The sequence below is a fragment of the Stegodyphus dumicola genome, chromosome 4, assembly GCF_044657685.1.
Source record: "Stegodyphus dumicola isolate Sdum_Otavi_A_Nest chromosome 4, ASM4465768v1".
Lineage (NCBI taxonomy): Eukaryota > Metazoa > Arthropoda > Arachnida > Araneae > Eresidae > Stegodyphus > Stegodyphus dumicola.
In genome coordinates, this window is record NC_140771.1 from 71714239 (window position 1) to 71740476 (window position 26238).

Consider the following 26238-nt stretch of genomic DNA (forward strand, 5'->3'; position numbering starts at 1 on the left):
AAAGATAACGCATTCATTTATTATTGCCAATTAAATCATGCTTAATCCTTTCTTAAATTTTTTCGAGGAAAAAAGCGTTTAATATTTACTTCGTAATTTTTAATACAGATATTTTGAGTTTTTATGTATTTTTGCTTTGTCGCGATGTGAGAACTGAATTAATTGAATGAGAAATACTCAATCGTCTGTGAAAAACTGTTTCTTTTTGGTTTTGTTTGCTTAATTTTTTTTATACATAGTTCTAGCTTTATTATAGTATTTGAATAGAACATGTAGCAACAATTAGATAATTCTTTAAATGATATAAATTTTGTGCATTCGGAGTTATAATATGAACGAACTATAATATTGTTAAGTAAACCTAGCGCCAGAGTGTCGCTATAGTAAACAAAGTGAATTTTAAAGAATGCATTTATTCTATTGTGGTTTATGCGCTGTCGATGAAGTAGGTTTAATTCAAGTTTAAATAAAATGCAAGAAAAAATGCGTATAATTTAATATTCCGTACAAGGAAGTCATGTGGTGTACACATCAGATTTTTTCATTTGTTGAAATGGTCATGGCCTGTCATGACCATAAGACCAACTTGTTTGGTTAGTCGGGTCGGGCTGCGCCCGCTACTGATACTGATACTGATGTGTATAGCTCCTACACAGATTAAAAAATCAGTCATAGTACTTGTTCACGGCTCACAATCACCCACTGAGTGTTCAAATTAGTAGTTGGTCGAACCGCCCCTGGCGGCAATGCATGCTTGAATTCCTCGAGGTAAGGAGTGGTAGAGGTTACTAATGTCATCCTGCGACCCATTCTGCCAGGCATTCATCAGTTGTCGCTCCAGATCTCCGATATTTTGTGGTGCCCGAATCTGGCGGCCTACCATGTCCCAGGCATGCTCGATTGGTGAAAGGCATGCTCGTGAAAAGGCATGGTGAAAGGCATGTCCCAGGCATACTCGATCCCAGGCATACCTAGTCGGTATGACCACCCAGCTTCACGCAACCCTACAATGCGACCACGTTCGAAGTCGTTTAGTTGTTTGTAAGATCTTCAATATTGTCGTAATGGCATCTTTGGTTGCTTCTTTACGGAACTGCAATGGCAGAAAAAAAAAAAAAAAAAAAAAAAAAAAAAAAAAGAAAGAAAGATAAATTTTCTGCCTCTGTTACTGGTTTTATACTTTGCGAATTGCGCATTAGAAATGCACGCTATCATCGCAACTCCTGTTCATTTGCCTTGAAACATTGATCATTTGCATGTTCGATCAAGATGTTTCTACATACCAAATTTCGTCACGATCGCAAAAGTCCTTTTTGGTCTTCGATTTTTTTGCAAAAGAGTGTACATACATACGAGACAGTTTCACTTCGAAAGTCCTCCTGCCTTTAGGCAGATAGTCATCGTTTGCTTTGCTGTATTCGCATAACTGAACTTCTGCAGAAGAAAAATTAGTTCTACAGAAAAGATGAGACATTTTAATCATACAAAGTCTTCAAGTAATTATAGGTTCCAAAACGCTGAACACTGACAAATTTTCATTGATTATTAAATCTGAATCTTAAGACTGCTATAAACTAGTTGCTCTTGAGCAGACAGTACCCTTCTTCTGTAGAAAAGAAGTTAGACTAAACAAGAACTGGGTTGTATTACTTAAAGCAAAGCACATGGCCTCATTCCAATTCTGACCGAGAGCATCCGGACAAGTAGTAGCAAGTATTATTAAGCACATAATGTGCAGCTGTTCTACCTTATAGACTTCGATAGGACGACGGAGTGTGAGGTCTCCTACCTTCTTTTTCTGCGACCAGCTTCTCTACAGTAATTTCAGATGACCAGACTGTAAGCGTCCCCAATCCGCAAAAAAGTTGCACGGCTACGAAATTCTCTCTTCATGCATCGGTATTCACACCTTAAACTGAAAACATGGCAGTTAGCCTCTTGCTAACCACCACTGTTTCCATAGCTATAGTTTTTTTTTGTTTTCTTTTTAAGTTGTTTTTTTCGATTAACTGTGATTTGAGTTAACCGTAACTGGATATCCCCAAATAAAGATCCACTTCAATTGATTAACTAACAAATTTGTCCCGCAAAATATAAATCTAGTCACTAGAATTTAAGTAGCTATTAAGTAATTATTTTGAATTTGAATTTAATTATTTGTAATATATATTAATTCCAGGTCAAAAAGGAATTATAAGAAAGAAGATTACGATACATCATTTACTATAAATAATAATTTATTATTTTTTGTTAAAATAAATTACCTTCAAAATCAATTCAATTCTAGAAGTAACTAATATAATTATAAAACTTTTGAAAATAATTAATTCGAGTAACTTTAAAACAAAATATGATTGTGTATGTTATCATCTCCAGGTAAATTGTTGGCCTGCAAGGGAGAAAAATAATGTTGAGAAAATAAAAAAAAGTAAAGAATTCCATTTAAACTCTATATTTAGAAAAATAGGTTAGTTACAAATAAAGGCTCTTAAGACAACTTGGTTCAAGTTTCGAATGAAACAAAACAAACAAAACCTAATTCGCCACCTTCCAGCTAACATAATAATAAAAGCCTTTCTTCGTTAAGACGACCACCACTTAAAACAGCTTAATTCGCATAACAGCAGATTGCTATCAGAAACGTGCTGTCAAAAGAAGCTGGAGAGAAATAAACGCAAAAAGAAATCCCAGCATCTGAATGTTGGCTTTGTATTTCAGTAACACAGGGCGTGGCGTGGCGAGCTGCATATAACAATTCCATCCACTTCCAAACAGTTGTCTTGTATGAAGTGCAATTGGACAGCTGCGACGCAGACTTGACCGTCTAAACAAGAAGGCGCGTGTTTTACTCTTCGAGAACAAACAGAGTAGTAAATACTCTAGAACAATTATTCCATAGTGTATCATACTCGACGTGATCGAAAGGATCAAAATTATTTGAGACTTCAGATGGTAAAAATGATAAAAAGCAGGTTTATGAAGGAAACAATGCTCCCTCTTTTGCATCTGAATTCACTTATTAAATTATAATGTCTACTGGATTTTCGAGACTTCTCATCTATTTAATAAACCTGGTTCTAGAATACTGAGGTTAGAAATATCCTTCAGCATTAACTTCTGTTTTCAGGAAAATTTTCGATATGTTTATTTTACAAGCCTTTTCTAATCGTCATGCGATGGCCAATTTAAGCAAAGAACTTCAAGGATTAAGAAAGAAAGCTTCGCCAAAGCAGGAGTGGTACTGTGAGACTGAAGAGGTTAAAATATACACAAAGTTTATTTTACAGGGGTTACTCATCCAGCCTTAATGCCTTTTTGCGCAATACGCGAAATTGCTATCGAGCCGGTGTCGAAGGTTACATTAGTCAGAAATTCAAACTTCTACAACATCATTCCCCCCTCCCGTATCGACGCAAATTAAATCAGTGAGCCGCGCAAGTAGATTAATTAATGGATTATATATTGAATAAAAAAAGGACGTAATTCTGAGTTAAAACTATCGCGGAAAGTTTTGTCAAAGAAGAATCCTATAAGTTCTTTGGTTTTACAGCATATTCCTAAACTCCCTATGCATCCGGCGTTTTGGCGCCGAGAATTTGCCTCTCCACGATTTAGCGGAGTAGTAGTAAACTGGTTTAAATTACATCTAAGGAAAATGTCCTTTACATGGACGTTCCTTAATTTAACCTCATCATGGACATAGACAGCGCGTTCATTTCTCATTAAATAAATGTTAAGTTTAATCAATTCAAATTCATATTCTTTTCAGAAGTAAAAATATGTATTATTCATTATAATACCTCACATGGGGAAAGCGAAATATGAAAAGATTCAGATTTTACCGTCACACCAGAGCGAGCGTTTATTAAGGTTTTTAATGCTCTCGGTGAGCTCGCAGCTTATTAAACTGTTGGACTCTTTTGCTAAAATAATTTGTTGGTCTTTTTAACGTTAATATTAAACACCACTTTTTTCACATTTAAATCACATAAAATTATACATAAAAATAAATAAATAAATAAATAATAATAATAATAATAATAATAATAATAATAATAAAATTTAAAAAACAGTATGTGTTTAGAATTTCCTATGCAGTGTTAAGTGTTGCCATTAATTTTCTTCAGTTTTTTCTTAGATTATTATATCAATGTTCAGTCTTCTTAACACGATGACCTACACAATACTTTTTTTTTAACATTAGTTATTAAAAATCGTTTTCTTCGCACTTACGTCACATAAAATTCAACAGCAAAAACACAGTATATTTTTAAACAGCGTAAATCTAGAGTTCCCAAAAGAGTGTTAAGTATTGCCATACACCTTTTCTATACTCGTTACATTATTTCTTTAAAATTAACACATAGCAATAATATTTCGTGGCAATATCCTTTTATTTGTGCTCCCATATATTTTCTGTTTGAGCCCAAAGAGCGTTACGCCCAGAAGGGCTATTAATTTCATTTTGGCATTTGTGGCGTTTCACTTTTCAAAGTGTTGCCACCAAACATTATCGCCCTGTGTTATATTTAAAGAAATCAAATAATGAAGAATCTGCATAAATGTAATATATGCACGTTTCCCGCACTGTAATAAAACAAAAATACCTAGAACCATCAAATCTTGAAAAACTTAATCCTCCACCGAATATAGGCATCTGGAAGTCCTAATTTGGGATTTGTTTTATTATATATTTCAGATTATGTAAAGCATTTATGATTAAGAAGCTTAGCGATTTCAAAGTGAGCAATGGCAATATTGCAAGAAAAAAAATATCTCCAGCGCGCGAGACTCTATCGGAAATTCTAAAGATATGCTCTTTTTAAATTATTTTGCGATATTGCTGCTGAATTGAATTTTATGGTTAAGTGCGAAGAACATGATATTTAATAAATAAATAAATAAAGGTAACATTAAAAAAAAAACTTTTGGGAGTAAGATAAAATCTTAAAACATTCAGGTGTTTTTTTTTGGGGGGGGGGGCGTGTGCGTGTGTATTAGCTGTGCTATTTCTTTAAAAATAATAGATAGGGATAACATCTGGTTTCAATATCCTTTTATTCTAAAAGTGATACCGACAAAAAAAAAAAAAAAAAAAAAAAAAAAAAAAAAAAAAAAAAAGCGAGGATCGAGACTTAATAGCACGTTTGATGGTGGTGGGGGAAATCGCGTTCATGAGAGGCTTACAGCATGTCATTATATTAGAAACAGTTCATTGCTAGCGTTCGCATTATTAAGCTAATACTTTGGAAGTCATGAAAACCATCCCAAAAAATATGAGTTAATTTAACAGCTTTCTGTACACTTACCTTATCTAGTTTTCTTACTTCCCTTATCAAGTTCGGACAAATTATAGCCATTGCAAACTAATAAAATGTATGAACTGAATTTTAATTAACATAAAAATAAAAATTGAACTGATTTTCTTTTTATTCGCTGTTTCTTGTAGACAATTACTAATAACAATAATAATAATAAGTTCTAAAAGGTTTCAGATTTTTAGTGGCCGCCCAAAGGAGTATGCTATGGATTTTCACGCTCTTGCTGAGCTTGGAGTCTACAAGTCTGCTTTTGCACTTACTCTTGGTAACACTCCCCCTTTTTACTTTTTTTATTGTTGTTGTTGTCTTTTTAGATTTATGATTAAGCATCATTTTCTTCCCATCTACGGTACATACAGTTCAATAACAAAATCAGAATATTTTTTAAAGCTGCACAGCAGCATATGTTTAAAATTTTCGATGCAGTGTTAAGTACTGGCATAATATTTATATATACTTTTCCAATATTCAGTTTTCTCAGTAAGATGCCTAACAACAACAACAAAAGAAAACAAATTGTCTTTTGTTCATTAACTTTTTATGCATTAACTTTATTTATGAAATATCATGTTCTTCATACTTACGCAACATAAAATTAAGTTTAACGGCAAAATCACAAAATATTTAGAAACAGCATACTTTTAGAATTATCGATACAGTGTAAGGTTGAGATACATACATTTATATTTTCTAAATTATTTCTCTAAAAACCAGCCGCCTAAAATAGTTTTCATAAAAAAGAAAAAGTATATAATAATTTAAATGAATCCGGCTAAAGTAACTTCATAAAAATATTGAACATTTCTAATTAGATATCTCATGATTTTAATAATGTTTATTTAAATCAATCACATTAAAAAGTACAGAAAAATGTTATTAAGAATTGTGCTTTGTTTATTGCTCTTAAATCGCTTAGTTTATAACTCAAACACCCTCCAGATTAAATTTGAAAGCATATTAGGCTTTACTGAATGGCAACACGCTGGTACGTTGAAGACAGAAGTATTTTGCTTCGGGTTGCGGCAACACATTGTTCCGAGTTTGTTAATTGAAACCATGGAAATTAGAATAGATGGAGTAAGTTTTCTTCCCTTGTCCCATGCAATGAAAATGAAGCCAAGAAACGTCACGGTACGAAGTCGGTCGCTGCCATAAGTGGACTTCTGGTTGGTTTTGTTTTACATTCTAACTGGCGTTGTCTACATGTTTAGATATTTATCATCGAGTTTAAGTCACACGTTCTAAATTTAATATTTAAAATAAATGAGTTTTTACTTATTACATAGAAAAATCACAAGATTGCAAATAACTGCTTTAAATTCAATAAAATCTAGGTACATGAAAATGTGTCAAATGGTAGCTATACGACATGGTAAAATTTCGAAGACCAGTGGAAGTTTCAACAGTATTTTACGCAAATTATGCCAAAGATACTTTTGAGTACTTTTGGAACTTTAAGACTATTTAGTTCTAAAAAACTGCACGTATTTAGAATGTTCAGAAGATTTTAATATTATTTCTTTAATAACACAGATACTTAGAATTAACTCAGAAAATTTTACAAAATGATATACGAGATATGCAAGGTAAATCTTTTAAACTGTCAATTTTTATTATTTTTATTAACAGAGAAGCCGCTTCCTACTCTATAAATTTTCCATGCTTGTAAAAGTAAATGAAATGAGAAATATGTCGAGAGAAATACTTCTGCTATCAAAAGTAGAAAACTCATATAACTTTGCTTTCATTACTTTTTCCAAAAATGTTTTCATTACAATTTTCCTGTAAAACATGTCTATTCTAGGTTAATACCATGAACACAAGTTTCAACTTGTCACATGTATTTTCTGGATTTTTAGCCATTAATTGCATGTCTATAAATCTTGCCTTCAGAATCTTCCTAGAATTTTGAACAGCCATCATTGTCATATCTGTCAAATATGATTATTTTTGGAAAAAAATCAGAAATGGAGTTTAAAATGAATTTTATGGAGAAAACTGAATATTTTGAAACAATTACGCGAGATAAAATTCATACTTCCCAGCAGACTGACTGAAAAACTGTTTTGTAAAATTTATTATTTTGTTTATTTTTAAAAAAGGAAGACGTTCATAAATAGCAAAAATGAAAAAATAAAGACATTTTGGAAATATGATGGAGGAAAATAAAAATGTTTTATTTTTATATTATTTTTCTAAAAAACTTAATTTTAAATATATTTTAATGACATTCCTACTACTGTCATTCTTTATTTTAATGACATTCCTACTAACGTTATCACATCTGTTAATGATACTATTTGTACCTAAAACAAACTGATATTATTGTTACGAATTTTGAATTTAGATAGGTAATTTTAGTACAATTATAAGTAAAATAGTTGTATTTTTCTGTATAATGCAGCGCGAGACAAATTTTAAGAGAACGCTATGCCGGAAAAGTAAGAATACAGGGGCACCTGCATTTAACATTCATTAAATGGCTATCTCCGTAATTTGGCGAGAAATCACCAAATGTTCAATAAATCAAGGTCAGCAAGACAAGGTTAAGTTCTTTCCAACGCTCAAGTTCAATGAAGTCACTTGTCTTACAGAAACGGTAGAAATGAAGAAACAATTACATTTATTTCCCTGTGAAATTAACTGCTTTGGAGCAAACTATAAGTCAGTGACGTCACATGCTCAAAGATTTCTACTCGGGAAGAGCAAATCTGGTAATAACTTACAATAAAAAGCAATTTTGCAATAAAGAGGACAAATTCAAATGGCAATCTAAATGTTTGTCAAACATATGCGAATTATAGACAGATTTGGTGGAAAATCGCCATTACGAAAAATTTCAAAATTTGTTAAGAACGAATTTCGCACGTAAGCTTATTAATCTAGAAAGTTTTCGTGAAAATTTAGATAAATTCGTAAAGGTTGGCAGGCATGCATTTTCCTAGTCGTAGCTGGTGAAGCTAAAACTCTTTCATAGATATATGGTGCTTCTCACATTTAAATTACCGGAAAATATTTTCACATTATCTTTCCACCCTTTCCATGTCTTTTGCCGGGCTCTTGAAGAACTCGCGAATTTTTCGTGATGTTTATGAAGCTCATGCTTCGACCTTCTTGAAAATCTTGCTTTTGTCACAGTATGCCAAAGCAAGGCCGAAAGGTCAAGATAAAAGTCCAAAAAACTATTTTTGAATGCAGACAAATAGTATTTTTATTGATAATACTTGCTCGGGCGGAACCCTGAAACGTCTGACTGGTTTTTCCTCTTTGTTTAAAAGGTTGATTTACGATGGCTTCATTATAAGTTGAATAATTTGAATTCCATATTCACCAAATGTTTACTCACTCTCAAAATGGCAGTCACAGAAAAGAGAAATGTCATATGAGCAAAATTAAGGACTTTGGAAATTTTGGATGAAATTAAGGACTTTCAAGTACTGAAAGAACCCTGTTATACTCGCACTACATTTCGTTTCATTCTGCATTTTGGTTGGTGAATAGCAAGGTGTCCCATAAATCTGGATACAACAACAACAACAACAACTACAACCCCCCCCCAAAAAAAAACACCATATAAAACCAAAATAACTAAAGAATTAGAATGAAGTTTGGATCAAGCTTGTCATAGAGAGAGATTTTCGAGAAGAGGCTGGGCATGGCAAATTTTAATTCTAATTCTCGTACGTGGCCAGTGGCCGTGAATCTTTCGAGCGTGGTGCAGCAATGTAATGCATGGAGCCCTAACATGTAATATCCCAGTGGAAGACTAAATTGTACTAGAAATCTAGCCCAAGTATTCCAAATAATTTTTCTACATCGCAAAGTACCTGTCTGTCTAAATGAACAATAAAGCAGGCTCAAATCATGTTGTACCAGTCAAGTACATTCGTATGTTATCATCGTATGATTTCACTAATGTGTCATAGTTTGACACAGTATATTCATCTATCTTATTAAACTTAAGGAAAGTCATCGATTAAATTTTATGTTTTCAACTTCGTGCAATTTGTACTTCTTCAGCAGAGAACCTCGGTTCTACACGTATTACTGCGTTTAACTCTCAACACCTTTTAAAGAACAAAACATTTCAAAAACAACACTTTTGCCCACTGATCCATCAAACAGCACCACTTTATTACTTGATTCAGAATAAAGTTACTAATTATACATGAAAATCTGTCTCTAAATCTCTTGAGGAAGACAAAAGAGACAATTAAACATACCTTCTTGAGATAAATATTCTTCTTTACACAGTTCTTTCTTTGCTAAATCTGCTCTATCAGTATTCCTATGTAGTAGTCTTGAAAGTGGAATACGCCAAAGTAGGATCATGATCACTTAATAATAACAATAATATAATAAAATACTTTGTACATTATATATTACAGTTATTATTCTGTTTGATTGTATTCTTTTATTCTATATATTTTATATTAGTTCTAAATTTAACTTTCTATTCTATTCCGCTTTATTCTGCATTCAATATGTATTATATTATATAAAATTGTATGGGGTATAACTCATAATTATTTTCATCTTACGGGTACACTATCAAAAAAAGGGGGCATATTGAAGATTGCTAGTCTAGTGCACGTCTGAATTGCTGAAATCGGCGCTTTCTAAATGCAGAACTAAAACTGAGGTTTAATTATAAAAAAACAGTGCAGGATGGCTAAGCAAAATACAACTCCTGACTGTAAGGAATCAGGTTTGAATCAAGGTGAATATTGATGGTCGGGAATGACAGCCCTCAGACAGAACGTTTACAAAATTAATGTGGGAATCGTGCCTCAATAAAGCACCAGATGTCGCTATATATCACTACTCTGTAGGAACTCTTCAGGTTCCAGGATCTTCAGTTGGTTCGAGAAGTCCAACAGAGGCGGTCTAACAGAACGCTCGCGAAGGAGCTACAATTAGACGCTTACTGGTAGAGCGTAGGCGATCGGAATCGGAACTTATGTAAAGGGACCGCACGTAGGTGGTCAGCTGTGACTTTTACATTCCCATACTGGAATGTGTTGTGACTACTCTCCTAAACATATTTAATCCGTTTGTACATACTCATTCCGTTTATCTTTTCTTCTATACACCAGGAATAAAAAAAAACCTAATACTTTGAATCATGATCGATACGATGTAGCCAAAGTAGGATCTCATGAAGGACCTGAAGCAACTTCCACTTCGGCAGACCACATGAAGCTTTGGTCTGATGACATCGCAACTTGAGATCATTTTGCAAACTATTTTTCAAATATTTCATTTTTTTTTTTCCCTCATATTTTGTGTTTTACAGATGTATTTCAGTGTTCGGAGGTCCTCACCTGTCGATGGCCGAACGTGTGGGAATCGTGCCTCAACGAAGCACCAGATGTCGCTATCTATCACTACTCTGTAGGAACTCTCCAGGTTCTTCAGTTGGTTCGAGAAGTCCGACAGAGGCAGTCTAACAGAACGCTCGCGAAGGAGCTACAACTAGACGCTTACTGACCGCGCGTAGGCGATCGGACTTGGAACTTATCTAAAGTGACCGCAAGTAGGTGGTCAGCTGTGACTTTTACATTCCCATACTGGAATGTGTTGTGACTACTCTCCTAAACATATTTAATCCATTTGTACATACTCATTCCGTTTATCTTTTCTTCTATACACCAGGAATAAAAAAAAAACCTGATACTTTGAATCGTGAGTGTGATCTCTGTTTTTGATAAGACGTCACCCTCACATTAATAAATCCAATCTTTCTATAATCTATTAGTTCAGAGCACGCACCTTAAAATTACCATTCATAATACCATATGATTTTGATCTTCTGTGAAGTGGTCGCCTCATAAAGTTTACGCGCAATACGTAAGTTTCTTTTTATTCAAAGAAATACTGTTTCAGAGATGATCGTCTTAAAAAGAGGTCGCTGACATTAAAAGTTTCCTAAACGCTCAACTCTCTCCTCGTGGCCACTTCCTAAAGGAAAACCATCTCTGAAAACAACCGCTATTTCTGAGAACATAAATAGACGTCGATGTTGAACAACATTTCTCAAAGATGACAATTTCCAAAACTGAAGTCATCTCAAAGTATGAATTACTTTCTTAGAGGGGATTCAATGCATTTTTATTAAAAATATTAATTATAATGTATAAATCTGTTGTAAAAAAAAAAAAAAAAAAAAAAAAAAACGACGCATACAACCTCTATAGAAGATGGTGTCCGCCGAAAACATCCCGGACGAAAACGTCGCAGAGAAAACAACGCAAGGCGAAACTTTGTGGTACAAAATATCGCGGGAGAAAAGAAAGCAAAAAGAAAATATCGCAGTTCCTAAAACATCATGGTTTAAAATATAGTCATCGAAAACAAAGCGGTTTAAAAACTTCGCAGTTTAAAAACATCATCGTCGAAACTATCGTGATAAAAAATAAAGTACCTACAAATCATCGCACACATGCGTTTTTCAGGTTTTAAAAGTTGTAAATGCATTTTCGCATAATGATTTGGGAGCGGAAGAAGGAAAGAGCGATATTTTTACTTTTATATTTCATATTTTTGAATGAACTAATAAATTGTTGCTGAAAAAATAAGAAGGAAACTTTAGCATTTAAAATTGAAAATGAATGTAACATTAATGCAACTTATAGCACTTAATAGAATTTTAAATTGACATAGTTAATTAACAAAGTTCATTAATAAACTAATCTTCTTTATAAAGTTTTACTCATAATTTTTCATGAAAAATACAGCCTAAAAATATTTAGAAAATGGAAGACAAATAAAAATTGCTTAGCTAATTATCAAACTACTTTCTTTCACGTTTGTTAATCTAATATGGTTTTGGTGAAAATTATATATTGTTTTGTTTCCGTTTATTCTTAAAATGTCGTTAACATTTCTTGCGCTTACAAATCTTTATGCGAATATATATTTACAACCTTTAAAACCTGAAAAACGCATGTGCGCGATGTTTTAGTCATGCGATGATTTGTACTGCTTCATTTTTTACCTCGATATTTTCGACGACGAAGTTTTTGAACAGCTTTTATTTTCGACGACGGTACTTTGCACCATGATGTTTTAAAACTGCGATGCTTTCTCTTTGCTTTCTTTTCTTCCCGATATTTTGTACCACCGCGTTTTCGCCTTACGTTGTTTTCTCCGCGACGTTTTCGGCGACGAAATTTTTGAACCGCTTTATTTTCGACGACGATACTTTGCATCACGATGTTTTATAACTGCGATGTTTTCTCTTTGCTTTCTTTTCTTCCCCGATATTTTGTATCACGTCGTTTTCACCCTGCGTTGTTTTCGGCTGTAACTTTAAAAAAGCAAATCTACTATATTTGATTTTAAGAATTTAAAAAAAAAAACAGACACTATAAACACTATAAACACTATATACTTACACTATAAACAGACTTCGTAAAAATAAACATCAACGCTTCCGATGTTACAGCTTTGCATGCCAGTACTCCAATCTTTACTCTAGGATTGAAATACACACATTTCGAATTTGAAATGCTGAAGAGATACTATACGATAATCTGAAAAGACGAATATCGAACAAAAAAACATGCATTGCAAAAATACGCTTAAAACGCATGTTATAGATAACGGAATAATAAATAAGTAAAACCATTAAGGAGTATAAACCAAGGAGGTTAGAATACACTTCCTTGGTATAAACAGAGAAATATCCAGACAGAAATGTAACAGGAAGAAGAGTAACATACAAAAAAAGGTTCTTCGGCAGGGCGAAGGCAGACATACTTACACCAAAGTAATAAACAAAAGCGTATTTCATTTATAAGGATAGTATGACACCAAAACAGAACGATGGATGATTAGTTACTTCAGTATTTTCGTATTAAAGTAATTTAAATAATTTTCATCATTTTCTATACTAGCCGATTGCGAAACCAACAGTCTAAAATAGTTATCATAAAAAAATTATAATAAATGAGTCTAGCTAATGTAATTTCACAAAAACATTTAATATTTCTAATTAGGCATCTCATGATTGAAATGCATTTTTATTTAAATCAATCAGTTTAAATGTAGAAAAAATATTCTTAAGAAATGCGCTTATTGTTTTTAAATCGCTCGGTTTGTTAATCAATAACATACAGATTAAAATGAAAGTTAAGTACCTTAACGTTTACTTAACACGTTGGTGCATGGAAATAATAAATATTCTATTTGAGGCACAGGCAACACATCGCTTTTAAATAGCGGAATTTCTCGATTAAAATTGAAAGATAAACGTCTTACATTTTCATGTTTTATTTCGAGCAGTGTTGCTACTTCTCGTTTTCAAATCGTTGAGTTTGTTAATCAGAAATTCCTTAAGTTTGTAGAAATTTTGAAGAGAAAAAAATTCAAAATTCGAGCTTTATATGATCGAATGGAAGTCAGTATGTATTCAAAATTTGTTGGCTACAGGTACCGTCGAATTTTCGAAGTACGAGTAATGTATATACAAATTCTTCATTACTTAATAGTTTCTATATTAACTTTCTGAGAAAATTCACTTGCTCACAAGAAATCAATCACCTTCTCAGTAATTGGTAAAATAATTGAATCAGCTTATTATTTATTTAGAACCTTATGATTAAAAGTACAAGTTACGAGAAAGGGAGCGAAAGCTACAGAGTTATTAAAAATTTCAACATATTTCAAAAACATATTCCCTTCTGCATGAAAAAATACAGCGTTTCATTAAAGCATTAATAAAACAGGAACGCGTTTTTTCTTGTTAGCAATGAGTTATAATTAATAATCCCAGTTAATATACTAAAGGGCATGTTAAAATAATAATAAAAAGAGATAAATATGTTCATCAAATTACCATCAAAGAGATTCTTAAGATTTATGAAAATAAATAAATAAAACAGCCAAAGACATGAAGTTTTCAAGATGAACATTCATCAAAACATCGCGAAAAAAGTGCTAAAACTTCAATAAATACTCAACAACTTCCGTTCAAATACAGAGAGAGAAAGAAAGGGAGGAAAAAATATCAAGATGTAAGCTTAAGATGGTATAAATTGAATACAAAGTAAACTGCAAATATAAAATATGATTAAATACGATAGAAAAAAGGACGTTACATCATAAGTGTCAGAAGACACACACACACACACACGCATAAAAAAAAAAAAAAAAAAAAAAAAAAAAAAAAAAGAAAGAAAGAAAGAAAGAAGAAGTAATCAAACGAGAAAACAAGGGGATAAAGAATTCCTCTTGTAAATTATTTTTGCAATGTTGCTGCTCCTTTTAGGACGTTCCAGACAAATATTCTGTTAACGATGATCTAGTATTTCTAGGAATTTATTCAAATTTAAACGTACGCATTTTCGCACCACGTTACATATTCATATTTGTACAAAATTCATATGAATTTTGTACAAATATGAATAATTTTAGTGAAATTATATGTGAAACTGTTGTATTTTTCGGTACAATGTAACATGAAAATCTAAAGAAGCAAAGCTTGCCAGAAAAGTAAGAATACAAGGGCAAGCATAATTGAGTAAGTGGCTATCTTGCTAAAATGGCGAGAGATGGTTTTCAGAAACTAATTTTATCGCCAAATTTGGCAAAAAATCTCCCAAAGTCATTTTGGTCAGACCCCTAAATATCTATAATGAGTATTGTAACTGAATAACTGCAGTTGATGCTGTATGTAGCTGCAACCGTATCCGGCCCTCGTATGCCTTCCAGTAATTTTGAATACTATAGATTTCTCGGAGGCTGGGGAAAAAACTACAAGACCGAAGAGAGCATCAGTTTCGGAGTAGTAGTTCTTTGGTTCAACGTGGTTCGGAATACTGATATATCTCCGGGTTAGTTTCGCTCATTAGATGTAGTTTGCATTGAGTTGTGTTCAACGTTTTTAGTAGTTTGAAGTGTAACTACTGATTGTATTCTGTGATATTATGAAGAGCTGTATGAATACTTTCGTGGAAAGTTCCGGGACTGTGTAGCGTTTCTTTGAATAAAATAAATTTTATCAAGCTATCATCGGTTCTGTGTGCATTCAATCTGTTAGGAACCCGTAGGCACGAAATAATATGTTGCATAATTCGGAGTTAAACAGCTTGCTCGATGCTGTCAAGTTCTAATGATGCTGCTATTTCAGTAACTCCAGTCAAACTTCTTATTTTTGCTTAATATCTATTTCTTGTTTTAATTTTAGAAATGCTATTCTAGAAAATTGTTGAACGTTGATTTATTTGGTAGAATTTTTAAGGTAGTCATAGAGACTTGGTTTAGTCATACTGTCTAATATATTAAGATATTAAGTTATGGTAAAGCACCTGCCAAGGAAGGGATTCCATCACGGGGAGAGGGGCTTTTTAAAGGAAGCTGGCTCAAACTCATGCTTTACATATGCAGGTATTCCGTCCCACGAAATTGGTGTGGTTTGATTTATTTGGTTACGACAAAGCACGCAAGGGTGGTCTGCCTAAGGGTAAATAAGCCTTCATGAAGAATTTTCTAGAGGAAGTTGGATTGTATGAACTTAATATGTGGAAAACAACGAAAATGCCAACTCAGTCAGACCGTTCGCCTGAATCGCAGTTAAACCATAAAATTTAGTTCAATAGCAATATCGCAAAATAATTTTAAAATGAGCATATCTTTAGAATTTCCGCTCGCTGGAGATAAAAAGTTTTTTTTTTTTTTTTTTTTTTTTTTTTTTTTCCCGTAGAGTGTTGCCACTACTCGCTTTGAAGCCGTTGAGTTTCTTAATCAAAAACTCATAAATGCTTTACAAAATATGAAATAGATAATAAAACAAATTCCAAATTTAGACTTCCAGATGCTCATATTCGGGTGGAAACGTATGTTATTCAAAATTTGAGGGCTCTAGGTAACGTTGTTTTATCAACGCGAATAAATGTATGTATTCGAGAAACATACATACATTTATGCATTCTTCATTACTTAATTTCTTTTAATATAATACAGGGCGATAATATTTGGTGGCAACAATTTGAAAAGTGAACCGACATTTCTAGTGAACCAACGCAAAATTAATAGTCCTTCTGGCCAAATTGCTCCTTTGGACTAAAAAAATTAAAATTCGAGCTTGGAGGTGCAAATCGTGGAAAACTACATGCATTCAAAATTTGCTGGCCCTAAGCGCCGCAGCGTTTCAACAATGCGATTAAATTTGGAAAACAAATATATTGCGTTTACCGAATGGCAACATATTTTGTATCACTGAGTTTTTTTATTATATTTGAAACATAAGTATCTTACGCTTTCCAGAGTGGCAATACAGAGCTTTTTCAATCACAAATTCAAAGTAAATAAAATGAAATTTGAAATTAAAAATTCGGGGTTTGAGGTGTACAATTTCGGATGGGAAAACACATGTGTTCAAAATTTGATTGCTCTAGGTCATTTTTTCACAAAGTGACGAATATGTACACATATACACAAATTCTCTATTATTTTAGAGAAAGAAGATTAAATTGAAAGCTTAGGACTTATCGTACTATGTTTGTTCGTTAATTGAGATTATGGCAAAGCACACTAGGGCTATCTGCTTAAGGGGGATGCTTTCGTGGAGGACTTTCTAAGGGAAACTGGCTCGTATTCAGGTTACACTTGGGGAAAACTATGAAAAGACCTATGCAGGCAGCCGTTCCCCTGAATCGAACCCAGGTCGGAACTATCAGTGTTCAGTGACTTTACCGTTCGGCCGCTGACAAGCCTATCGTAATACGATTGTTTATATATTTATTTCTGTAATGAGCTAAAAAATACCACATGGGATCTACCACATTGGCGCCATTACTGTGTGCGTTTCGGTCAGCTGCATTATTTTTGCAGTGATTAATTTGTGAAAGTGCAAAAGTGTGTTTGCTTTGTGCTTTTTCTTCGTTCGCATACTTATTTTGGCGATTAGTTTGATTTTACACGCCAAATTTAAGGATTGGTGATCATCTTAAATCTTCAAGTGAGACAAGCCTACATGGACGCGATTTGTTAACGTTCGGAGAACGGTGTGCTTGTGATTTACAATTTATTCACCGTGTCTATGCTCTAAAGTATAATTATTTATGTTAATTCTTTACCCGGTTTTCAATTCAATACTTATTGTGCATTTTCACGCTATGTCTAATGTATTAGAACCATTTTTTTTTACTGCAGGCACTTAACCAGACGGATTAATGTTTACATTTGAACCAATGAGTGAGTAACTATAGTAAATAATTTGGTGCACTGATTCCAACTGTCTTACTTCCCGCAAAAGAACGGAGATGAATCCGTCATCGGTGCACCATTTTGGGACTTTTTTGCCCGTTGGACAGGTTATTCAATTTTTTTGCTGGAACTTTGATTTTAACTTTGAAAATTATTTTGAAGTATTTTTAATAAGATTTTATCATCAAAATATGATTATTAGCATTATTGTGTGTTTTTGTTAAATGTGGTGATGTAATTTTGTGTTTTTATGAAAACCGGCTGCTATAAAAGATATTTTGAATTGATATGTTTGATTTAGCCATGAATGAAGCCAATGATATTGTTACTTTAGCCATGAATGAAGCCAATGATATTGTTTAGAATCACTTAAGATTGTGGAAAAGATTAAAAGCGAAAAGAAAATAGCCAGTACATTGCCGGATAAGTTAATTGAGGCATTAGATAAAATTCTTCAGCTTGCTCTAAAACAGAGTGTCCTTATAGTAGAAGGTCATATTATAAGCGGTAACAGAAATGACATCAAGGGCATTAAAGACGAAATTTCTGATTTTAAGGTCTCCCTATTGGAACGAATGGATTGCCTAACTGAAAATAAGATGTCCAACTCGAAAAGAATGGCTTCGTCGGTTCTTGAAAAAGGTCACGATGAGACAGTGATAAAGCCTACCTCTGATGGCGTTGATCTATTCGATGAACTTAGCAGCATGATCAAGCCAGATTAGGATTAAAAATTAAAAGCAAGGTTAGGATTAAAAGATCCATTACAAAAAAAAAAAAAAAAAAAAAAATGGAGACTTTTTGTTGAAATTAGGTAGTAAAGATGAAGTAGTTAGGCTTGAAAGTGCCACTGTAGAAAAAGAAAATTTGAGGAAGTATATTAACCCAAGGAGGCGTAGATTTATTAAACCGAAAATTATTGTTTATGGTGTGGGGAAGACCTTTAAGAAGAGCTTGTAGATGTCTTGAAATGTAACTGTGTATGTAATGCTGAATGTGCTAGACATTTGATACTCCTATGAAAGGACTGGGTAGGACACTCCATCGTGTTTTTTCTGTTGATTTTGTTTGTCAAAGGGAAATACTGGAAGAGCTACGTCTGGCAATTGGATTGCATGCTTTTTCTGCGAGATTATTTTTGAGATCAAGACAGTGTACACAATGCTTGGCATACGGTCACTCTAAGAGATTTTGTAAAGATCAAGTCCATTGTGCTGAATGTGCTGGAAATCATCTTGCGGCTGTTTGTAAAAATAAAGACAAAGGTAGAAAATGTGTAAACTATGTGGTTCCTAATCAGAAGTATGGTATAGAGTTGAAACATGATCACAGTGCATTTGATAAGAACTGCCCCTCTTTAAAGACAGAAATTGAATTTATTAGAGGTTACATGGACTTTGATTTTAAAGAATGACCAGTATGATTTAATTTTTATGAATTTTAGCATGTATATACTCAATGGTTCTAGTATTTTATATAATTAGATTTTAGCAGCAGTGTTTTCATTTATGTGTATATTTGTTTTATTTTCACATGATTTTACTATATAAATTTATTTGTATGATTATTTTAAGTATCAACCTAAACCACTGCACCTTAGCTGCTGCCCAGCTCTCTGTTCTCCAAAATGTTATTGGTGTTAGTCCTGATCTGATCTTACTGTAGGAGCCCTATTGGGTTCATGGAAAATTGGCATTTATTGAAAATGGTTGGAGAGTTGCAGCTGAAGTTGGAGGACGAACCTCAATTCTTGTTTTAAAAGAAGAAATTGATTTTATAGTGGATTATGAAATGGATGAAATAACAGCTATTACTGTATTAATGGGAGACCAGGAATTGAGTTTCATATCAGCATACTTTTCTTCTGTAGAGGACATTGCTGTGAATCTTCATAAATTGGAAGAGGTTTTTATCTATATATAAAAGGTTTTTAATTATGGGGGATTTTAATTCAAAGCATTTTAGCTGGGGGCCAAACTGATCGATGCAAGAGGAACGTTGGTGTTTGATTTTATTGTATCTAATAATTTAATTTTGAATTCTATTGCAACCTTTAATTCTGCTGTCGGACAAGGCTGGACAGATTTGGCTATAGGATCCAGCAACTTGGATAGTAACAAATGCAAACTTGAAATCAATAGTGACGATTCACTGAGCGATCATCGCTCTATATAGTCTTCGAAATGACAGATTCTTGTCTTCAATATGGAAGAGGAGCCTTGGTATCGAGAAATATTCTAAGAGTCAACAGGCTGTGTAAGAAAATCAAAGTCGATATGATGAGGCTTGGTGAGAGAATTAGTGTTGTAAATGACAGTGAACAATTGATTGGTGTAGTAAACGATTTTGGAATGTTGCTTCAGGCGAGAATAGATTGAGATCTGCTGATACAGAGGAAGACTCGAAATGTAATCTTTTGGTGGACGCCTGAATTGGAAAAGTTTAAAAGACGTAGCCGTGCATATAGGAGAAGCTCACAGGTGATTGGATTAGATGATAACACTAGAATTTTACGAAAGATAAAGTACAAAAGACAATTGGCTATTTATAAACATTCAATTACGAAGACCAAGAGGGTATGTAAAGAAAATTATTTTTTAAGAAGCGTTGTTTATTTTGATGGTTTTTATAAGACGGCAATTGGAAAGCGAAATTTACAGCTGAAGGTGAAAAGACCTGATGGTATGGGTGATGAGCAAGATATTAATACTGTGTGGTGCTTGATTTGGGTGAACCAGAAAGATATACATACTTTTGAAGATGATGTTTTGAAATGTAGTGAAAATGACTCACCATTCACATATGATGAAGTTAAGAGTATTATATTGCGTTTGAGGAATATGGCTGCTGCAGGTCTGGATCGCATACATTCTGTTTTGATTAAAAGATTATTCTTCTATTACCCAGATTTCTTTGCTTGCCTATATAATGCCTGTCTTAAGTTTACTCTTTTTCTAGATTGTTGGAAAATTGGTCGAATTATTTTGATCCCTAAGCATAATGGAAAGCAAAGACCCATTACACTTATTTTATGAATATTATGCATCTTACCCAAAATATTATGGATATTTTGGGTAAGGTGCATAATATCCATAAAATAAGTGTGCTAGACAAATTGGTAACTAATAGAATTTTACACTTCATGGCTAATAAATGTCCACTTAGTGACTTTCAATATGGATTTACCTTTGGAAGAGATACGGAGGATGCAATTTACCGAGTTGTTGGATATGTCAGACGTTTTAAGGGTGAACAACACATAGCTTTGATTTCTCTAAACATTTCGGCTGCATTTGACTCTGTTGATTGGTCTTCCTTGTTGCATGGTTTAATTGATTTAAAAATACCTAGAAATTTGTTTTATCTATTTGAAAGTTATTTTATTAATAGAAAAATTGTTTTTAATTGTTTTAAGGTTAAGAGTAAAGACTTAGTAATGAATATTTATAAGGGATGCCCTCAGGGCTCCTGCAGTGCTCCCCTGCTCTGAAACATTATTGTGGATAATTTGCTGAAGCAGAAGCTTTCTTCAAATGTGGAATTAATTGCATTATGCTGATGATATTATGATTCTTATAAAACACGATTCCCTTGAAAAAATGGAAAATTTATTTTATGAAACTGCTCTAATACTAACTGATTGGCAAAAAAAGAAAAATTACAATTTAATATTGAAAAAAACATGTGCATAGTTTTTTCCCAGAGGAGGTAAAAAGACTAGACCACCAAATTTGAAATATCCATGCAAAAGAATCAAATTTGTAGATAATATGAAATATCTTGGCGTTATGATTGATAACAAATTAAATTTTATAGAACATTTTAAGTTGGTACAAAGACGAACTAATTTGATTTTATTAAATTATAGAACTCTTTCAGCTGAGATTTTAGCCTTGAAATCCTCCATTCTGAGAAAGATTTACTTAAATGTAGTGCTTCTAATTATCGTGTATGGAATTGGAGCCTGGGGATTTAGGGCAGGGGAACTGGTTAGATTACGGATGAAGTTAAACAGTATTCAGAGAGCTTGGGGTTTAGCTTTAACCCGATGTTTTAGAACGGTGCCAACCGAGGCCGTCTTTACGTTGGCTGGGCTGCTTCCTCTCTCAATTTTATACGAATTTTATTATGAGAAATTTTTATTTAGAACTGGACGAATGGAATTGAAAATGTATGAAGATTATTTAGTTACAAAGAATGTTTTTGAAAAGTTTAATATTCATTTAATACATCCTTATTAAATGAATTTTAAATGAATAATTCTATGTTGTGAATTTGTGTTTATTGTTTTTGTTTGTTTGTTGGTTGGTTTGTGTTAGATGTTATTTTAATTTAGTATTTTTGCTTGTTGTTTGGGGGCGGCTGGTTTACTGGATGCCCTCGTTTGTGGAGATACGGGGCTCTTCATTTCCTGATAAAAGTAATCCACCTGTTGATGTATTTGATAATTTATACAGATGGTTCTGGGGTCGGAGGGAGCATGCGAGCTGCCTTTGTTGTTTTTTACTATGAAACTAAGGTGGATTATAGAATGTTTAAGTTGAACATATATAATTCAGTTTTCCAAACAGAAAGTGAAGCGTTCAAACAAGCCTTATGGATTATAAATACCTTGTTTATACACACGTCTGTAAATATTTACACTGACTGCCTATCACTTTTCCATGCACTCTCCCATCCTACATTGGGTTAAAGCCCATACAGGCTTTATTGGTAATGACAGGGACGACAGCCTGGCCAAGCATGCGGTTTTAAATGTCAGTGCAGTGGATATTGAAATAACAGGTTCGAAGAGGATATCTATTCGAAGAATGAGAGAATTTTACGTTAACAAATGGAAAATACAGTGGTTCTCTTCACCTAAAAACAAAGGATTTATGGAACTAATTAAAATCACGAAAAAAATGAAATGTATGAACAATATTGATGTTAATCAGGTTTTAACTGGACATGGTAGGTTTCCGTTCTATTTCAACCGATTTAATCTGCAGGAAAATAAACTATGTAATAGTTGTCAGGTTGATGATGATGCTAGGCATTTTGTGGTTGATTGTAGTTTAACAGCTCCTCTTAGACAGATTTTTAACATTACTGATTTTAATGTGTCATTAATTTTAAAGTTTTTAAATCACATTCTATTGCTATAATGAAGTTTATCAATGAAAAAAGGGCGCTGGTAGGAATCTTCTGTTAAAATTGAATTCTGTATTTATATGGGTTTTAGATATCTGTGGTTGTTCTATGTTGTGAATTTGTGTTTATTGTTTTTGTTTGTTTGTTGGTTGGTTGGTTGGTCGGTTGGTTTGTGTTAGATGTTATTTTAATTTAGTATTTTTGCTTGTTGTTTGGGGGCGGCTGGTTTACTGGATGCCCTCGTTTGTGGAGATACGGGGCCCCTTCTTTTGAGCTATGGGGACACTCATGTCCAGGTGGGCTGAAGGGAGCCTCCAATTCTTACCACATGGGATCTAAAAATAATTTATTTAGACATGCACAATAAGGCAAATAAATTAATTCATTTAATTTTGAATCAATACAATAACTGCATAGTACTTTTCATTGTTGTCTTTTGAAAAATTATCTAACTCGCAAAGTAAATTTTTTATTAATAAATGAGGGGAAAACGCTCATTTTTTCCATATACAATTTAATCATGGAGCTCATATGATACCAAAATCCTTAAATTAATCGTTTTCGGCTCATTCAGTAAAAAACTCATTTGAAGTTTATTAACTCCCAATACAATTTACTGGCGTGAAACGAACCGTTAACCGGGGCGATAAACCGCCGAATGTGAGCACCCAACAGCACAAGGTTAAGAAAGTAGGGAGAAGGGCGTGTTAGCGAAATGGGAGATGAGTGAACTAGGATTTATTTGCTTTTGAGATGGGCGGATGCGATTGGCGGAACAAGGCGCTCTTTCTGTTCTGGCCTAAGGACTTCGCACTCGGCTCTGCTTAGTCTAATGGAATTTCGCATATCTTCAGATAGCTCGATGCTTTGGCTACACAGCCATATAACAGTCTAACTGAAGCCATATTTTCTCATCACTGCCCTACCAATACAAGTGAGACAGATTGGTGGGAAATAATAATGCATAATAAATGTTTTACTTAGTACATTAATGCTTCAATTTAAGAAAGAGGACCAAAATATTTTGGAACCTTCATGTATTATGGGTTCGCATGCTGCAATTCGTTTAACATCTGCATAACACCTTGTTCAGTATCTTCTCAAATACTGCTCGATCGCACCTGATGTCTATCAAACTTACATGCGTGTCAGCTGTCGTAAAGTTACATTTCACCTTTAAGATAATTAATTATTCTTATTAAGAATTAAATAATATTCTTTAAACAACCACCTTCACATATTTTAAAACAGGCATTTTATTTCAAAGTAATAATTTTATTCAAGTAACAATTTAATTTTAAAGCAATAGACAAAAAATAATACAGATTTATATATATTTACAATATAACTACATAATTCCATGAATTTTTTATACTGAATAATAAATTATTAAACTTTAACAAAATACTTAATACTTGAATATATAATATAGAATTATGTATGTGCATATCGCATTTCGAGGCAATAGATGATACAGCGAAGCAAGGAGACAAGCGTTAAATTAAAAGTTAAAAATGACATAATGCGGATTAGTTTCCAGATATGACGCACTTTAGACTTCAGGAAGGTGACGTATCCAAATTAAAATCAGGAATTAAAAGGCCTATTGCTAAAATAAAATTAATATTTCTTTTATATTTTTACATGCATATTAGATATGTAACGCGCTGAAAGAAACTATACCTTTCTTCGTAAGAAAAGTGAGGAAATTCATTTTTAATATACGTTATTTATTACATGCGTATACGCCACTAATTATTCCTAACTTAAGCATCATTTCCAAAAGAACTCATATCTAGCCTACACAGTCTATTTTGATTCGTTTCATTTTGATATATTACTCACCCCCCTTCTTGCTAACAATAACTACGCCAGCTGCCTGTAATATTTGCAAAGCTGTGGACGAATTTTGAAAGCATTTCGATGAAGTGTTTATTAATAAAAAGGGGGAAAAAAACACTTCTAGAATCCCAATTCTTTGTAAAGTATTCCAGCGGTGAGGCGGTAAAATTGCCGAACACTGGTAATTCGAACTGGGTTCGATTCCAGGTCAACGGGCGTTTTCATAGTTTTCTTTGCCTGTAACCTGGATACCAGCCAGTTTCCCTCAGAAAACCGGCACTGGCGGCCGAGCGGTTAAGTCCCTGAACACTGGTAGTTTGGTCCGAGGTTCGAATCCTGCGAAAGGACTGGTTGCATGGGTGTTTTTGTGATTTTCCCCATATGTAACATGTATAAGAGCCAGTTTCTGTACGAAAGTACTCCACGAAAGCATCCCTCTCCTCAAGAAGATAGCCCTAGAGGCTTTGCCGTAATCAGATAATCCAAACCCTTAGAAATCCTCCACGAAGGCATCCTTTCTCCTAGGCAGATAGTATTTATACCTCGAAAATTCTTTGTTTGAATTCTGGAATGCGACTGGGCAAGAATTTTCACGATGCGGAATATTGGAGGGAAAGAAATGATGCATTAATGCAAATATGAAGGGGGCTATACTTACATTTTGAATTAGAAATTTATAGGTCTACTGTCAACATTTTGTTACTGATTATATTTTATATATTTACAAATACTTCAGCGGCATTATGCGCACTATCTTCCCCCCCCCTGTTATCTCTATCTTGAATAACCCAAATCTCTTTTCTTATTCGCATTGTTCCATAGTTCTAAAATGTAACTGTATGCAAAAGTTGTGGGATGCCTATTGCACCCACACTCATATGTGAAGCAAGCATTATGTCTACAGCGTTCCCAATAATAAAATTATGTTGAATTCGGCCACGTCTGTCTGCAAGGCCAACATTCCACCTACGCTACCACTAACCTGACCATTACACAAATACATACACAGTTTTATATTCGTTATGAAAAAAATAACATCATAAAAGACTTCAAAACTGACTAAAATATTTAATTTCAAAATTTGCAATTTTCGATGTTATATTTCAATTTTCGTCGAGGAATCGGTTAATTAAATTACAGTAATTCCAAGAAGTAAGTTTAAATGAAGCGCAGCAAAAGGTGTGTATAATTTAATAGGCCGTATGAGGAAGAAAGAGTAATAATTTAATAAGCCGTATGAGAAAAAAAAAAAAAAAAAAGTCATGCGGTGTCCGCATGACTTTTTTTTTTTCCCGTGTATGGAAACTGGGCCTCTGAAAGTTATAGGCGAGAGATATTGTCTTATTAGTCTTCTGGTTAATTCGGTATTTCATTTCTGCCCTTCCTTTTAGATATAATACAGATGTGGCAAATAAAGCAATCCACAAGGACAACAAAGTGGGTTATCGCGCCATTACACTCTTAAGTTGTCAGAAAATAAGTTAACGACTTCCGTTCCGATCATTGACAGCAATCTCTATTTATATGAAAGAGCCCATACATCATGCATCCCTAGATATCAGTGATTTTTCTGATTTTCTAATACGTGTTTTTTTCCTTCACTTTTGTTTCTGATATGATTCACTCCCGAAGCTCTTTTAATCTTTCTTGACTTTTCTTTCACCATTCTTGACGAAACCATTTTATCTTTTTCACAGCACGATAACACCTCTCGGTTGCACACTTCTGTGAT

At 33.5% G+C, this 26238-nt stretch overlaps 1 protein-coding gene and 1 long non-coding RNA gene across 2 annotated transcripts in view; one reads left to right on the top strand and one right to left on the bottom strand.

Moving 5' to 3' along the window:
• Positions 1-26238, bottom strand: part of LOC118196415 (serine/threonine-protein kinase H1 homolog) — a 139777-nt gene that overhangs the window by 54906 nt on the left and 58633 nt on the right. The window lies entirely within an intron of this gene.
• Positions 5488-10811, top strand: LOC146997570 (uncharacterized). Its single transcript, XR_015040477.1, has 2 exons — positions 5488-5586; positions 10618-10811. It is a non-coding gene; the product is annotated as an uncharacterized LOC146997570 (long non-coding RNA).